Here is an 18,394-nt window from a genome sequence, read left to right as displayed (position 1 = left end):
GCTGCTGTGCTGGCAGCGAGGATTTCAAGCCAGTGGATCTTAGTTTGCTAGGCTCTCTGGGAGTGGGACCCACCGAGCCAGAGCACTTGGCTCCCTGGCTTTAGCACCCCTTTCCAGGGGAGTGAACGGCTCTGTCTCGCTAGCATTTCAGGTGCCACTGGGGTATGGAAAAAAAAAAAAAGCTCTTGCAGCTAGTTTAGTCTGCCCAAACGGCCACCAAGTTTTGTGCTTGAAACCCAGTGCCCTGGTGGGGTAGGCACCAGAGGGAATCTCCTGGTCTGTGGGTTGCGAAGACCATGGGACAAGCACAGTATCTGGGCTGGAGTGTGCATGGTCCTCAGGCTCAGTCCCTCACAGCTTCCCTTGGGTAGGGGAGAAAATTCCCCGACCCTTTGCGCTTCCTGGGTCAGGCAACTCCCCACCCTGCCTTGGTTCGCCCTCCATGGGCTGCACCCACTGTCCAACCGGTCCCAATGAGATGAACTGGGTACCTCAGTTGGAAATGCAGAAATCACCCGCCTTCTGCGTGGATCTCGCTGGGAGCTACAGACCAGAGCTGTTCCTATTCGGCCATCTTGCCAGCAATGATCTCATTCTTTTTTATGGCTGCATAGTATTTCATGGTGTGTATATATACACACGCACTCATATATATTTTATACACACACCCCCCACCCCCACCCCACATTTTCTTTATCCAGTCGTTTGTTGATGGACTCTTAGGTAAGTTCCATGACTTTGCTATTGTGAATAGTGCTGTGATAAACATGCGAGTGCAGGTATCTTTTTAATATGATGACCTCTTTTCCTTTGGGTAGATGCCAAGGATGGCATCTACCTTTGGGATGAGCTTTGGGATGAGCTTAGTCTACTGGAAAAATAGAAGTTAGTCAGGTGGGGATGGCAAGTAGAAGAAATGTTGGGCAAAGGAGACTATGAACGCAGTAAGAAACAGCATGATATGTGCAGGCACCAGAGGGTAAAGTGTGAGACCAAAGGTGGTAGAAAGTGAGGTGTGAGAGGAAAGCAGGGATGGGGAAGATAAGATGTGATTTTGTAAGGAAGAGGCTTTCAGCTTGGGAGTCCTAACTCACTGGGGTGCAGCCAAACAATGTGTTACTAATAATAAAGTGTTAGGTTAGTAATGGCTTTATTCCTTTAGAAACCTAAATTTGAGCAGATTCAAGGTTATCCCTAGAATATGGTGACTCTCCCCCACTGGCATTCCATATGCTTTCTTGAGAGAGAGAAAGGGATGGAGCGAGGGCTGGAAGCCAGGGCTTGAGCATAATTCTCTGTTCACCTTATCCAAGCAGCAAGCTGGTGGCTACAGTATTAACAAACTGCTGCTGTGCTTTACTTCCTTACTAGGGCTTTCAGGTTTCATGAAATCTAAGTATACCCAGAGGACAGTACACCTCTGTGCATGTACATCGCCCGTCTTGATGGTCACAGAGGATGGCAGCTGCATAAAATGGGGAGCCATGGAAGTGTTTCCATGCTGTGGGCCGTGTGCATTTTGTGGTGGCTCCTCTGGCTCCAGCGATCGAACATCCTGTGGGTATGGAAATCTCCGCTACACACTCACAGTGTACTTACATTTCAAATCAATTATATGTTTATTGCTCCACTAATATATTATATGCATTTAAAAACATAGTCCAAAATATAAACAGTAAAAGGATAAAATAGAAAAGGGATTAAAGCATTTAAAATAATTTTTATTTATTTATAATAGACAAACCTAATGATTGAAAACACCTAATTATTTTGTTTAAGTTTTGGTTTAATTCTTGTGATACTGTGATTTGCAGGTCTTGTTCTCAGTGTATTTCAGTTCTTGCTTGTAGTGGCTGATGTAGCTGGAAAAGGCTTCATAAAGATATGGAGCTCCAAATGGAAGCGCACTTACTAATCATGAGACTCTGTGCTCAATTCTATTAGTAATGACGCACATGTCTTTGATGAAATTCAAGTTAGTAAATATGTTTTATCCCTGATATCAATCAGTTGTTCTTGCAGGCTAACTGGAAGAGATATGTACTTTTCGTCGTGTTAACAAATAGTTTCCGTTATCTGCTGAACCTCTTTTCTAAAAAACGTAAAATAGTTTAGTAAAGTCTGTATGCCAAGCTTCTAAAGTGTTCTGATACCCATGTGTGTACACATGACCCCCTTATGTTATTTTTGGCAATAAAATCATATGATATGGAAACATTTTTAAATGTCTGTTTTTAAAGTTCTCTTCGATAGGGGTTTCTTTTGAGAAGTAGCTATTTTTTCATTCATTGTTAAAATGTTATCTTTACCTTGAAGAAACTGAGTAAGTGTATTTATTTTTTTAAAAAAACTGCAAGATAGCATACTGATAGGATTCATCAAAGAAAAGGGCAGCATATGTGGAAGAAAAAATATGCCTCTTACTTAAATTTGGCAATTTGAAAATTGGCCTGATCGGATTTTGGAACAAGTGAGAAAAGGGAGTCCAGGATAAATTCCTAGCTTTCTAGCTTGGACAACTGCTTGAATGGTGGTATCACCAAATGGAGTAGAGAGAGGAAGAAGACAGGAGCCAGTTTAGGAAGACGATGAAAAAACAAGCTGAATTGGTAGTTGATGAGTTTGAGTGCCCACAGGACTTCCTGCTGTTACTCCATGCCTGACATACTGAAAATCAAACTCATCCTTGGCTTTATATCCTGAATTTACGTTTTGTCTCTGTTCTCCTATCTCTGTCCATGGCACCACCCTCTCTAGGTACTTAAGGGTAAACACATTGGAGCCATATATTAAAACGTGAAAGGTTCCCTTGTCCCCCTTGCAGGGCGTGCAATTCGGGTGTGGCTCGCTTCTTCAGTGCCCTGCTGCTCAGACCTCTAGGGGAGCATACAGACGGGCAGGCTGTGGGGCTCCAACCCCATGGCAGTGTCTAGGGGTAAATGTTTACAGCTCCTCAAGCCCCAGTGGGCGTGTGTTAAAGGGTGCTCTCTTAGTTTGTCATCTATAGGTGGCTTGTATTAACCAGCTCAATGAACCTTGTTGCAAGAACAGAGGGATTTCTGTATCCCAGGGTTTCTTGCCTTGATGTACTGGAAGAATCAGATCACACATGGGTTTGGAGTTTTATTGCGTGGAAGTAGCTCTTCGCCGATGGATGAGCCAGAAGGGAGATAGTTTCCCCTGGAGTTGGGCCGCTGGGTGCCCTTGCTCTCCTCAGAGTGCCCCGGCCAAACTCCGCCTCAACCCGCAAGTCGATGGCCTGTGGAGTCTGTCGGTGTACTCTTCTGCCAGCATGCTCCCCTCAACATCCTCTCACCATCCAGCCGCTTGTGTCTGCTTCCACTGACCTGTTCCTCTCCATGTCCAGCCACTTTTCTCTGCCTTGCTAGGGTGTCAGGTTTCTATAGGCCCAGGATGGGGGTGTGGTGGGCCAGGGTGATCTTGGGAAATGTAACATTTGGACACATAGGCAGAAGTGCCTGTCCTCACCTAGGTCTGTGGGGGTGAAGTCCTAGCCAGGGACCCGCCCTCCTCTACCCAGCACTTCCCTGTCCCTCTTCCATATTGTTTAAAGGGACCACGCTCTTCCCTTCCCAGCACTCCTGATTCATCCTTGTGTTTCCTTCTCTATCCAGTGAATAACTGAGGACTTTCCACTTTTATTTGTTCCTTCTACATATATTTATTGAGCGCCTCCTGTGTGCCAGGTACTCATCTAGGCCCTGAGGATGTAAGTGGGCAGAAGACAGAGTGCTGGTTGTTATGGAGCTTATATTCCAGGTGGAGAAAATAGATGATAAATAAATATGTAAACATATAAACAAGAAACTCATGGGAGTTTGTTAAGTGCTCAGTAAAGAATTGAAGCAAAGACATATAATGCTGCCTGGGTGGCTGCCATAGACGGGGTGGGCACAGAAAAGCTTTTGGAGGTGGTGCCATTGAATGTGAGCTCTGAGTCCATGTACTATCAGGGGAGAGATCTTTTCAAGCAGAAGGGCCCAAGCTCTCCATGAGCACAGAGAGTTGTAGGAACAGAGGGAAAGCCAGGATGGCCAAGGCTTGGTGGTGGGGAAGTGACCCTAAAGTCATGGCTTTTCTTTAATCGCTGCTACTCTGTTTCCATGCTCACCACTTCATGCCTGGCCTGTTTAAAATGTCCGTTAATTTCTCCCCACCTTAACTCTCTCCTTGAAATTATTTTGCATATGAGTACCTGGTTTGCCTTCACTATGCCACGATAAAAAGCCATCAGTAGCTGGAAGCTGTGGGTTGGCCCTTGGGGGGTCAGGAACACACATACACGGCTCTTCAACTGGGGCTCCTGTGAGGTTTCCAAGAGGCTTTGGGAGGAAATGAAGTCTCTTGTTACCCTCTCATGTTTACCCACCCTACATACTGGTTTTCAATTACTCCTGTAACAAATGACTACAAACTTCGTGGCTTAAAACAGCATGGATTTATTCCCTTACGGTTCTGGGGACACATGTCTGAAATGGGCCTTATTAGGCTTAGAAACAATGTCCTCAGGGCTGTGCTTCTTTCAGTAGGCTCTGTGGGAGGATCTGTTTCCTTACCTTTCCCAGCTCTCGAGGCTGCCTGCATTTCTTAGCCGTGGCCCCTTCCCGCATCTTTACAGCCAGCAGGGCAGCCTCTTCCAATCTCTCTCTGACTCTGACCCGCACTCTCTTGCTTCCCACTTTCACTTATAAGGACACTTGTGATCACATTGGGGCGTCTGGATACTCCAGGACAGGAAAATCTCCCTGTCTGAAGGTTAACCACTGATTAGTAACAATATACTTCATACATATGAACAGAAATGTACATACATACACATTTCTATGTTATATTACCATATAAATATCATAGCTCATGTGCAAATAGAATGTATTCACAGGTTCTGAGGATTGGGATGTGGGCATCTATAGGGGTTCATTATTCTACCTAGCACACTCTGCTTCTTTGATGTATTGGGTTTTATCAGATATTTGTGGCTCATGGGGACTTCCTTCAAAAGGAAAGGTCACTACTAAGACTAAGAGGAGGCCTATCATGGAATCTCAGTAGGAGATTGCTTTAACTTTATGAACATGGTAAAGCTCTGCCCATCAATGAGGCAGGATTGCTTGCTTTTCCTGCAAGGGCAGCTGAATGCGGGATGGTGGGAATAGCAGTAGCTATTCCCTTGTATATTCTCTCCAAGGCTATTGGCTATTCTATGCTTTGGGTAGAACTCAAACAGCAGAGAATATTTCTTTATCTCATTTATTTTCTATCCTGATGGAGAGTTGGATGAGTTGGCCTTTAAGGTCCCCCCGAGTCTTGAGAATATATTATCTTCCTGTCTGAAGAGATGGCCTCCAAGACAAAATGTGTGGCTGAAAATAGAGGGAATAGAGGGAATCACATTAGATAACATAAGTGCTAACCTCTTGAAAGAGATTATTACATTTAATTAGTAGACATACTCTGTCTGCTCCACACTTGAGAATTTATAGGAAAAGAGATACCAGAATGCTCTTTAGTGAGACATTCTTTTGTTGTCTTCAACCTCTAAGTGATGTCTACATGCCAGAAAAGCAATTCTTTGGCAGGAAATGCAAGTAAAATCCCATTATATTGATCTCCATTGGACAATGACCATATATACTGAATTTCTGGAATAGTTCTCATTTCATGTACTTTATTCTTTTCAATAAGGAATTAATTAAATGTATAACTAAATGTAATTTAATTTTATATCTTGGTAAGACATTTCGTACAAATACTTTCACAAATCAGGAAAAGATTTTGTGTCTTAATCCATCTTAATTTTTATTTTGGGCAAATGCAATTGAACATCTATTTTCCTGGTGGTGAAATTTTTTGCCTGGATAATTATACTGCTACAAAACATCCCTCATCTGTAGAGCTAAAGACAAACAAAACTTATTTCCAGTCTCTCTGTATAAGCAGCAGATTTGAACCTGGCAATAAATTTACTTTGAAAAAAGTAAAAGAAATGAAAAAAAAAAAAAAAAAAAAAAAAGAAATGCTAAGGATAATGACATCCAATATATACCAAACACTCAACATAATGTAGGCACTGTGGTAAGTACTTTAGATATATAGCTTTGTTTCAGTTTTAAAAATGAAAGCTCTGTGAAGTAAATATGTTCTCCCTGCCCTTATTGTAGAGGTGGAGGCTGATATGGCACTTGGAGCAATGTTGTCCTAACAATGTACAGAGTTAGAAAGGAGAGAATTGATATTTGGGTTAATTCACTGCATCAACCCCAAGCCTTTCTTCCTCTAAGCATCCTAGGGATAGATAGGTAGGTTTTGAGGGAGGAGGTACGGTTGGGGTGACTGAAATGGAATTACAGTGATGGTCTATAAGAATTAGAGCCCTTGGACTACAGAGAGAACCAAGAGTTCCTCAGCAGATCAGGTTCCAAGAACCTTGATGTCTGGGGCTGCAGAGTTCTTGCTTTGACGTCTTCTGTGATAAAGGCCTGGTCAGTCATTCCAATCTGCCCTATTCCAGAAAATGGCTCACCATCCATGCAGCCACTGAAACCTAAGCTAAGAGTCATCTGAAATTCTTCTTTTTTTTCCTCCTCAAATCCTATGCATCAGCAAGTTCTGGGCTGTCCTACTACAAAATACATCTAGAATCTGGTTCTTCAGTTGTCTTAGTTTGTGTGACTACAACAAAAGACTACAGTTTGAGCAACTTACAAACAACAGACGTTTATTTCTCATGGTTCTGGAGGCTGGAAGTCCTGCATCAAGGTGCCAGTAGATTTGGTTAGGGCCCATTTTCTGATTCATGGATGGCACGTTCTCGCTGCTTCCTCACCTGGTGGAATGGGCAAATGAGCCGCCTCAGGCTCTTTTATAACAGCACTAATCCCATTTATGAGAGCTCCCCACTCATGACCTAATCACCTCCTAAAGGCCTCACCTCTTAATATGATCACATTGGGGATTGGATTTCAATGTATGAATTTTGGGGGCCACAAACATTTGGACTGTAGCATCTGTCCATCCTAATGACTGCCACCCTCCCAAAGGTTCATCTGCTCTCTCTCCTGAACTACCACAACAGTTTCCTAAACAGCCTCCCTGCTTCCACACTATCCCACCCCAAAGTCATCTTTTAAAAACATAAGTCAGATCAAGTTCTCCTCTGCTTGATCTTCATCGACATCTTCCTTGTGCCCTTAGAATAAAATCCCAGCCTCCTAGCATGGTGCACAGGCCCCAAGTGAACTGGATCCTGTCCATGTCTCTAAACTCATATTATATCCTCTAGGTTCTTTTCCACCTCAGGGCCCCCATCCCCTCTGCTGAAATCACCTTCTTCCTTAGGTATTTAACATTAGCTCTTCAAGAGGGCTCAGATAAGCATGCCTCCACGTGCATCCCTGTAATACTCTGTCACATAACCCCTTCCATTTTTTTATGTGGCAGTTATTGCAATCTGTTATTATTTTGTTTGTAAGTTGGTTTATTCTTTTGTTTACCTCTCGCACTAGAGGGCTGGACTTCATCGTCTGAATCCTCAGCACCTAGCACAGTGCATGACAAATTAGGTGTTCATTGATTATTTGTAAAATAAATGATAGAATGCATCATCATGATTTTTTAAAGTATTATTATGTTCTTAAGGACAGGTGCGTATATTGGATGCACTTTGGTATGTGTGTCCAGCTTGTAATAACACTCTTAATTGGGCTCCCAGAGTCAGAGGAAATGGCCCCTAGGAACATTTGGGTGCTTGTGCCCCTGACCTCTGGCTCCAGTGGATTGGCAGCTGATCCAGACGGAGTCAACTGAAATTGCAACTCCAGTAATTTGGATTTGGGACTGGAGAGAAGTATGGTTGGACTATGTGTCGTCAGGAGACCTGGGGCAGTCATGAACTCTGCTTTATGGGCTGGGACCAGAGAAGGCTAGTGAGCAGAGAAAGAGAGGAGACCGAGCAGATGTGCAAAGAGAAAGTGTGACGTGAGACCCAGGGAGACAGTGGGGATGGATTTCCAGTATCTTCTTGCTGCTCATCTGACCTCCTAGCCTTGGGTTGAGGAAAATGTCAGCTCCTTGCCCTCCAAATGCCATTCCGGGGTAAAGCCAGTGTGTTAAGGACACCTCAGTCCATTTGACACTTTGTGAAAACAAATTCACCATTTCCATGTTGGTTCTGCTTCAGCACACACTGCTCCGTGCCACCTTCACCTCATGCGATGATAGATGGCTTGCTCCTGAGCTAGAAACTGTGTGTAAGCGACAAGGTTTCTAGAAAAAGAAAATGGGGAAAAATGTGAGGGGCGAACATCTTTGTGGCATCCCCTGTAAGGAGAGAGGACTGTGAGCTATGAAAAAGCAGGTGCAGTAAGCCGGGGAGCTGGGAATGGGAGACTCAGAGAATATAAAATGTCTGGTTACAAGATATGAGTTTCGAAGCAGCAGAGTGAATCTCCTCAGGTGATGGATCATTATGCTGAAATCAATCTTCACAATGGAAGACAATGTTCGTGAAAATGAAATATTCCCTCTGAACCAGGGGTCTAAAGTATAGTAGGCCACTCCACGGTAGTGACAATCAATATCAACTCAGTTGAAGACCATACAATCTTCTTTTAGCCTGACCTCATTAAACCTGATACTAATGAGCGACTAAAGCCAATGGCCGTGCATGGGAGTTTAATATTGCTACAATCACAGCGATTCAAAAGTCCTTTATCAGCAAAGGTATGGCGAAAAATATGTTGGCTTCTCAGCAATGCAACCAGCTGTAAAGTATCTCTCAACGAGTCCACCAAGGTGTGAACATCAAAAGCCCAGCAGGAGCTATTTATATTTGAAGATTATTAGGCATTAGCTGCACAGGGGAATTGCCTCAGAAAATGCTGCGCCTGACTAGATACTTCCATGGTAAAACCCAGAAACCACTGAGCTCTCCAGAATAATTTTCATTCTTACAGGAACGTGCACCTCTGCTTGAAGTGTTGTCTCTCCTGCCATGTGTACCTGGACATGCTGGGGAGAGAAAGTGGACTTCAAGGACGTGGGGGAGTTGAATATCAGTTAGTTTTGTATACATCAACAGACCACCTTCTACTTCCACAACAAGGACTTTTAAAACGTGAAGTGAGGCTGGTATGTACAGTTTATGTGTGCTTATGAAGACATGCACCAGCATAGCCTGGAGAAGCGTGGCCCCAGGAAGAGCTAGGCATCTGTCCTGGCATCCTGGCCCTGCTGGAATAATAGCCCCAAGTTTTGGCTGGGGCGAGTCTCTTTGCCAAAAGAGAGGTTTTAAGGCCTAGAGCAGTGTTTCCCAAACTGAACTTGACTGGGTGTTAGTATGTGTAAGGAGATAAAAGGATTACATGGGCAATGTCTGTGAGATACTGAGCTAAATAAGTTAAATTAAAAATTAAAATGAATGCATGTAATATTAATGCATACAAAAAATTTATACACACACACACACACACTATAAAGAACAATAAAAACCCAGCTTAACAAATACACTGCCAATCCTGGAGAGTCCCCTGGTTGCCCCTTTCTGATTGTAGCCTCCTCCTTTCCCCAGAGTAATCAGTATTCTGAATTTTGTGTTTGAGTTTTGTTTTTCATAATGGTTCTACTATAGGTATATAAATATATATATCCTTAAATGATATCTTTTAAATTTATATATGCTTTTGGGCTGGGCCTGGTGCCTCACACCTGTAATCGCAGCAAGGTGGGAGGATTGCTTGAGGCCAGGAGTTCAAGACCAGCCTGAGCAACTTAGTGAGACCATATGTCTATAAAAAATTTTTGAAAAAATATTAGCCAGGCATGGTGGCACATGCCTGTAGTCCCAGCTACTCAGGAGGCTGAGGAAGGAAGATCGGTTGAGCCCAGGAGGTCAAGGCTGCATTGCGCCAAGATGGTACCACTGTACTCTAGCCTGGATGACAGAGCAAACCTTGTCTCAAAAAAAAATTTTTTTTAAAAGCTTTTGAATTAGCTTTATATGAAATCATGCAGTGGATATTCTTCTGAGACTTGTCCTTTATTCCATTCTGTGTTTCTGGACTTCATATGTGTTGATACACATAGCTGTGGTTCATTTTCTTTGCTGTTATTTATTTTGTTTATGAACAATTCATTTGCCATTTTCTTGTCTCATTAATATTAGTTTGGCTTTGGTGTTTTACCATCACAAACAATGGTGTTAGAAACTTCCTGGTACACGTTTTTTAGAGCACATGTGCAAGAATTTCTCTAGGTATATATCAGTGGGTGTGAGGGTAGGTACATCTTCACCTTTATAGGATTAACCAAATTGTGATCCAAAGTGACAATTCTAATTTTCATTCAGTCTAACAGGCTTTAAATGTCATTGCCCTGTATCCCCACCAACACCTGGTATTGTCAGACTTGAATTTTTTGCCATCTCATTGTGATTTTGGTTCTCATCTCCTTTATTACTAGTGAATTTGAGCATCTTTTCATATATTTGTTGGTTGTTTAAGCTTCCTCTTCCATAAATGCTACTATCCATGTTCTTGCCCAATTTCTAACTGGGTTATCTTTTCCTTATTGACTTTTAGGAGTTCTTTATGCTTTCTTCATTGTAATTCTTAAGTTACGTATTGCAAAATTTCTTCTCTCAATTTGTGATTCATGTTTTCATTACTTAATGATGTTCTCTCATGAAGAGAAGTTTTACATTTTAATATAGATGAATGTATCAATCTTTTATGTTATGGTTGTGCTTTTGGGGTCCAATTTAAGAAAGTTTCCCTACAAGAGATTAAAGATATTGTCCTAAATGTTTTATAATCTTGCTTTTCCCACTAAGTCTCTAATCTCTGTTTTTGTGAATAGATTTCTTTACAAACTCAGGACTTCCCTCAGTTGCCAGTATGCATTGTGGACCCCGGCCCCTTGAAGGAAGACAGAGTACAGCACTTTTCTGTTGTATTTGGCCTTGGATTTCTTTCTCAGAGGCATTTCTAGGGATATCTTAGAACATACTCTAGGAACTACTGTTCTGTAGAGTAGAAAAAAATTAAAACTCACTTTCTACCTACATTCTTGACTAATTCTGGGATCCTGAATCAATTGCTGGGTCAATTCCTTGCTATTTGTTTTACTTATTTTGAAAATAAAGACCTTATTACCTAAACTAAAAACTAAAAGACAATATAATTATTAATATGCATAGAGAACAACAGCTAGGGTGAAAATATTAATGTGCAAAAAGGATTAAAATTATGTGTGTGTGTGTATGTGTGTGTGTTTTGTTTTTTTTTCAGACAGGTCTCACTCTGTTGCCCAGGCTAGAGTGCAATGGGATGATCTCAGCTCACTGCAACCTCTGCCTCCTGGGCTTAATCGATTCTTGTGCCTCAGCCTCCCACGTAGCTGGGATTACAGGCATGTGCTACCATGCCCGGCTAATTTTTCTATTTTGGGTAGAGATGGGGTTTCACTATGTTGGCCAGGCTGGTCTCAAACCCTTGACCTCAGGTGATCTGCCTGCTCAGCCTCCCAAAGTGAAAAATATGAATGTACGCGTATTCTCCGTCTCTTCATTCCACACCACTTGCCTGGGGATAGGAGTGTTGCATGGAAGATTCTTGCCTGCTGGATTCCCCCCTAGGCTTTTCTGGTGGAGAATCTGGAGCATAGCTGTGTGGAAGGAAGGCAGAAAGCCAAAATGATATATGCAATAAAGAGCTTGAGGAGAAGAGGTGGTACACAGGGGATGGGGGAGAAGACAGTATAGACAAGGTTTGAGTCCTGAGTGTTGGAGAGGGGTTGGGTGGAGAGTTGAGAGGGAGGAGTTGATAAAGAAAGAGACTCCAAAACAACCATATGTGAGAATGTGCGCGTGTGAGAGAACTTGACAGGTACAGTAAGGGGGACTATCAGAAATGTGCTGTGAATTGGCCAAGCGCGGTGGCTCACACCTGTAATCCCAGCACTTTGGGAGGCTGAGGCAGGCAGATCACCTGAGGTCAGGAGTTCAATAGCAGCCTGGCCAACATGGTGAGACCCTATCTCTACTAAAAATACAAAAATTAGCTGGGCATGGTGGTGGGCACCTATAATCCCAGCTACTTGGGAGGCTGAGGCTGGAGAATTGCTTGAACCCAGGACGTAGAGGTTGCAGTGAGCTGAAGGTCATGCCATTGCACTCCAGCCTGGGTGACAAGAGCGAAACTCAGTCTCAAAAAAAAAAAAAAGAAAGAAAAAAAGAAAAAAAAGTGCTGTGAATTATAAATTCGATCTCTTTTAGTACTCTTTAAAGATGCAAATAAATTTCAGTTGCTGGGTTTCTTTTTGTTGTGTTTCTTTTAGTGCAACAAAACAGGATGACTAACCAGTTAGGGTCCCAGATTTTATAATAGTCTTTTATACACACGACTTTAGCTCGTCATAATGATACTCCAGCGAGGTACGTAAGGGAAATGTTATTTGCCTCTATTTAATATCTGAAAATACTGACTTAGAAAAGTAAAGTTACTGACTAAAGACAGTGTGAGGGTGGTTAGGATTCAAATCCAGACTAATAAATGTAGTATCTGTTTTCTTTCCACTGCACCATGCAGCCTGCAGGGAAGACTCACATATGAATGCTCTTTGCAAAAACATTCACACAAAAATCAACCAACTCCAAATGAAATGGCAACTTTAAATTATTTGGACCTAATAATCACAATTTCTTAAGAAATGCTATTCAAAGATTCCTAGGGGAAAAAAAAAACCCTATCAGATATAATTTAGTGAGATAATTTTGTTTAACTCAGCACTTCTCAGTTTAGCTTACATAATACTGATCATACTTTTTAAGTGTAGGGGACATTTCCATAGATAAGAAGAGTAACTTATTCACAGGTTCATAGGCATATAGTTCAACCTTTTCTCTATATTCCTAAGAAATTGATGACATCATGGCCGTGGAAGAGGCAACTTGAAATCTGTATTCAAAAAAAAAAATTAAAAAGTTAACTGTTCCTAACAGGTCAATGAAACAGGACCAGAAGTCTTCATTTTTTGAGAAAGGTACTTCTTATTGTGGCTGACAGTGGGTCTCATTTTTCCATTTCACAAAATATATATGTACGCTAATGTGAACTCCCATTTCCATCTTAAAACTGGAAATGAACGTAACTTTATTTCCTGGTATCACAGGGCACTGACAAAATATTTCAAGAGCAGGAAATATTTGAAGTGATGATTATTGTTTTAGTAGCATAAGGTCTCTTCTACTTCTAACAATTGATTTTCATCACTTCCAGCTGAAGTTATCGCTTTGCCCCCATCCCCCTGCTTTTTTTTTTTTTTTTTTTTTTTTTATTGCTGCAGGGGTTTTTTTGTCTTCAATAATGTGCTGGGGAGTCCATTTCTTATAGTAGCACCATCTCGGCTGTAGTGTGTTATTCTGCAAGCCCAGAGGGGTTCTTAAACTGAAACTTCCTTCTTGATAGCATTGCTGTCATGAGTTCTGTCATTTCCTCTAATGAAGGGAGTAAACCTGTGAGCATGCATACCAATGAAAAACATATAAAGTCAGATCTGTGGTCCCAATATAATAGCAACAAAGATGATTAATTGTTTGTTTTAATGCAGTAACTGGTATTTAATAAGTTATTGATTTTTCTTAGCATCTTACTAAAATGCTTTGGAATGTGAACAAATCCTCAACTCATATAAGGCAGTATATTGATTAGGTATGAATTCATACATTGGGATTCTAGGTGCTCTGTTATCTCAGGGCCAGTGCATATTAACTGATTAGTATTGATTGCACTGTGGCCATCAGTGAATTCTCAAGGCATCGTTTTTAGTTAAGGAAGAATGTTTGGTGTGACCCTGAAATCGCTTTGCAGCAGATCCAGAGAAAGTTAGGTTGTTGATGATTCAGAGCAAGGGGCCATGGCTTTAACTCATTGAACTGGATTTAATTTGTACCCATGGTTTCAATATTATTGTTATGCTCAGGAGATCTTGCTATTCTTTTACTTTGGTTTTCTTATACACTTTTCTCTGCCTGGTATAATTTTTCTCCTATTTTCTGCTTTGCAAACTCCTACTCACGTGCCAGGACCCAACTCAAAATTCATTACCTCTGTGCCCTTGTTCCTGATTCCCTTGGAAGATTTTGTCTCCTGGGTCTTCTCATCATCCTCAGTTGTAATAACACTTCAGTATAGAGTGATAAATGCCAGTAATTCAGTAATTATGTCTTTATATCTTCTCCCTACTAAACCTTTTGTATTCTTTTGGACAGGGCTGTAGATCATCTCTTACCATTGCTTGTTCCTATTGGAGTCCGCTATCCAAGAAGAAGGTTCACAGCTAGCCATGTGTAAATTCTTGCTGCTGTTACACATTTGGTGGATATTTCTTTTCAACACTCAGATTCTGAAACTTCTGGTCCCATAGGATGTAAATGGGTTTTCAAATCCTATGCGACCAGAAGTTTCAGAATCCGAGAAATACGGGCACTAAGCGCTTTGTGACTTATCCACCACCACGATTTCTGTGGCTTATGTGGGTCACACTCTGCTAAACACTTGAAATACAAAATCTCATTAATTTCTCACCATGGAGCAAGATCATTGTTATGTTCTCCATTTTACAGAGAAACAAAGTGAGACAGTAAATAATTTTTTCAAGGTGACATCACTAGTAAATGGTGTGTCAGGGAGTCAAACCCTGGTCTGTCTGACTCCAAAGCTGTATCTACACAATGTACATGAGACACTCTGGAAAAGGCCCACCCAAACAAGGAACCTGAAATTTCACCTGAAGAGATTAACTTTGAGGGGTCTTGAAGGCTTGAAGAAGAAGCAGGGATAAGAGGGTAGAAGTCATTAATGAAACACACCCAAATGAAATAGAGTATTCTAATACACCAGAAATAGTTGGTGAACCCTCATACTTTAAGTTCTTTCCAACTAATTTCTTAACACAGAGGTGACAATTAGAAAAAAATCTTTCCTTTAGGAATCATTCATATGGGAAAGAGACACAGAGCAGAGAGCCAACAAGGTGCCACGAGAGAGTGGCGTAAAGACAAGTTAAAAAATTTTTAAAAATAAAACAAAAACAAAATCAAAAAAGAAAAGTAGAAGACACTAAAGACCAATGATGGAGGTTAGTGGTGGGTGTGGACAGTGGGAGCAGATCATGCTGGAACGGATAATCAGAGGTGCACTGCCTGTGAGAATTTAAAAACAACAAAAGTCACTAAAAATCTGCTGTGGGACCCTTAACAACATCAGTGATAAAACACTCATTCCCAAAAGGGTGGACCACTCCTGCCAAGCCCCACCTTGGTACACGCTGGTCCAACTCCAGGGTATGGTTCTCAGGATTGTACCTGCTCTCCATACCAGAGAGAACTGCAGAAGCATCTGAATTCTGTTGTTTTTGCTTTTATGAAGACTCTAACCAGCACTGAGGTAATGGACTACTTTGAGTAGATCAAAATGAGGTGGGGAAATGTGATCCCCAGCTAGTATACTGTAGTGATTTCCTCTTGGTACTGTAATAAACCATCACAAACTTAGTGGCTTAAAACAATGCAATGTATTCTCTTACAGTTCTAGAGATCAGAAGTCTGAAAGGGTCTCATAAGGCTGAAATCAAGGCATTGGCAGGATTACATATTTATGGAGGCTCTAAGACCAATTTCCTTACCTTTTCCTGCATTTAGAAGCTGCCTGCATTCCTTGGCTTGTGGCCCCTTCCTTCATCTTCAAAGCCAGTGGTATAGCATCTTCCAGTCTCTCTCTGACTCTGACCCTCACTCTCCTGCTCCCTCTCATACTTATCAGGCCCCTTGTGATTCCATTGGGCCACCTGGTAATCTCCCTATTTCAAAACCCTTAACTCAATCATATGTGTAAAGTCGCTTTTGCCATGTGAGGTGCTGTATGTACAGGTTCTGGGGATTAAGATGTAGACATCTTTGGGATGCATTTTTCTACCTACAATAAGTGTGTTATAGTGGAAATTAGAGATAAGGAGACTGAGTTCCAATTTCCATGCTGCCATTGAGGAGGAACGTGCCTTGAGGTAAATCTCAACTCCCAGGCCATTGTTTCCTCCTAGTCCCTATGTAGACCCTGTTAGGATATTCTCTTTGAGAAGTAATGCCTTTACCTAAACAGAGGGAGATATGGCTCCTGCTAATTAAAAGCCAGACCTGTTTTACACACTTACAAACAACACCCTAACATTTATTTAAGGCCACTTCTGAACCATGCCATTAGTCCTTCTAATGGTGTTTCTGCAGGTTCTCAGCTGATTTCTGCTTACCATCCTACATTTACTTACACCTTGCCTACAGAGCGTGTAAGTTTTCAATTTCTCATTTTAAATAGAGGGCTCCAATTCTATAGCGTGGCTGATGCATTAAATATCCACAGCCAAATTGCTTAACGCCCAGGTTTTTATCCCCTTCAAATTAAAGCTTTTAAAACACCCAGACTCCATGCTGGCTGAATGACACACACAGACTTTCTGCCGGCTCTGGGGGGCAGGCGATACTGGTTCCTGTCAAGTTCTAAATCTGGATGCTTTTTTATAGTGGAACAACTAAAAGGAATTGCTGCCTTATGATATATAACTACTACTTATTATAGATTGATCCATTTTGCAGCAGGGAGGTGGAAGGCAGGGAGCTGTAGGAAGAACAAGAACCAATCTTAGACCTGAGAGAAAGTAACCTTCTAATTGCCTTTTCCATGACAGCATCATAAGCTTCTCTCTGGCAGCTTTATTTCACAGTGACCTGCCACACTGCTGTAATTTTCCTGGTGTCACTCATACAGGTTTAAAAAATGATTGGTTTTATGGCTTCTATTTGGGAATTTGTCAAGGTTTCACATTTGTAGAAGCCTTGAAGCAGTGGCCTAATAGTCCATAATTTGGTGTTTAAAGGGATATTGGTGGGTAACCTGCTTGGGCCCACAGGTGCCTATAGTGATCACATCCTTATGCCTGGCGGGGAAATCTCCATAATTTATGTTATGCTCCTGTAAACCTTTGCTGTCAGAAAACTCCATTCCAGGTTCCAGAGGACTCCAAGCATCCTGAGGTGGGAGAAAAGCCTTTCAAGCTTTGTGATCAGGTTGATATTTAAAGCTAATTCCCGTGAAATGTAGTTCAGGTGTTCGTAAACCCAGACTTGGGTCAGCGTATTCTGGCGATAGGGATTTACGTACTCCTTTTATGACTCACAGTCTGGAAATGAAACTGCTGGACTCTGAGCGCTCTCTCTCTCTCTCTTTCTCTCTCGCTCTCTCTCTCTCTCTCTCTCTCTGTCCTACGATCTCAAAGCTCCCAACAGATGTTTTTAAAAGCCTCACTTTTGAGGACTGTTTTGGCCTCCTGCCCCTGTGTGTACTCTTAGGTTTAATGAAAATTGGTGCCTCCGGAGCTCTGCTCCCAGTGGGGAGAGCAGCTCCTCTCGCGGTACGGTTGCTCTTTCTCGCAGCCAGAACACACTGGGCCAGGGCTGTTGTGTGTAAACACACACACACGCACACACACCTGCTTCATCGCGGCTCCCTTCTCTCTGAGTTGCCTGGGTTGGCCTCCGTTTGGAGCCTACCTGCTGGTGTTTATCACAGTCGGCGTTACCCCCATCCATGTGCCTCAGCAGAGCCGGTGCTTATTTGAGCAGCGGGCGATTTTTCTGAAGTGACCTCCGCCGAGCGGGAGATTTATGGTGGCGTTTGCTTTCATTATGTGTGGAGGCTGCCTCGTGAGCTCGCTGCGTGGCTGTCGGAGGAAGAGCAGAACGCTTCCCAGAATAAGCCTCCGGTATTATCTTTGAACATATGTTCTTGATTAAATGAGAAGAGGAAAGTCTCTTCGTTTTTTCCCATTTGGAGGTTAAAGTGGAGGGTTTGTCTAAAAACAGATTGCAGTAAATTGTGGGTTTATTTGAACAGTATGTCAACATTATTTACTCATGGAAAAAAAAAATCTCAAATTGATAGGTTTCTTTTAATTACCTCATCCTGAAAGCTGCTCTCAAGAAACAGCAAATATTTCAGAAGCCATTTGGATAAGTCTGGAAATGTTGAATTATTGGAAACCTGCCGAGAATAATACCTTTGAAAATGTTTCCATAGTTCCGAGTATAAGAAAACTTGATTAGGAAACAGCTTGTCTCTGGGCAAACTGGGCATTGCCTTCTGTGATCTTGCTGGCCTCGTAAAAGATGGCTTGCAAGATTCTTGTGTAATACTGATCACACCACCCTGAAAAACAGGTACCTTTCTGGGGCTCGTTATTATTGTCTGTCACTCAGACCAGAGTGACCTTGTTGAACCCCACTACAATCATATCTTCCTCTTGAGTTCTGTCCAAGAAACACAAAAGT

The 18,394-nt window shown here is 42.0% G+C and overlaps 1 long non-coding RNA gene across 1 annotated transcript; it reads right to left on the bottom strand.

Annotated features, from left to right (window-relative positions):
• Positions 1-6,668: 6,668 nt before the first annotated feature.
• Positions 6,669-17,886, bottom strand: LOC126954531 (uncharacterized). Its single transcript, XR_007725633.1, has 3 exons — positions 17,618-17,886; positions 8,173-8,283; positions 6,669-6,844 (listed from the first exon to the last, which is right to left on the bottom strand). It is a non-coding gene; the product is annotated as an uncharacterized LOC126954531 (long non-coding RNA).
• Between the last annotated feature and the right edge of the window lie 508 nt (positions 17,887-18,394).

This window comes from Macaca thibetana, chromosome 5 (genome assembly GCF_024542745.1).
Source record: "Macaca thibetana thibetana isolate TM-01 chromosome 5, ASM2454274v1, whole genome shotgun sequence".
NCBI classification, from domain to species: Eukaryota; Metazoa; Chordata; class Mammalia; order Primates; family Cercopithecidae; genus Macaca; species Macaca thibetana.
The sequence above is the reverse complement of the archived record's forward strand: the minus strand, read 5'-3'. Positions and strand labels throughout refer to the sequence as shown.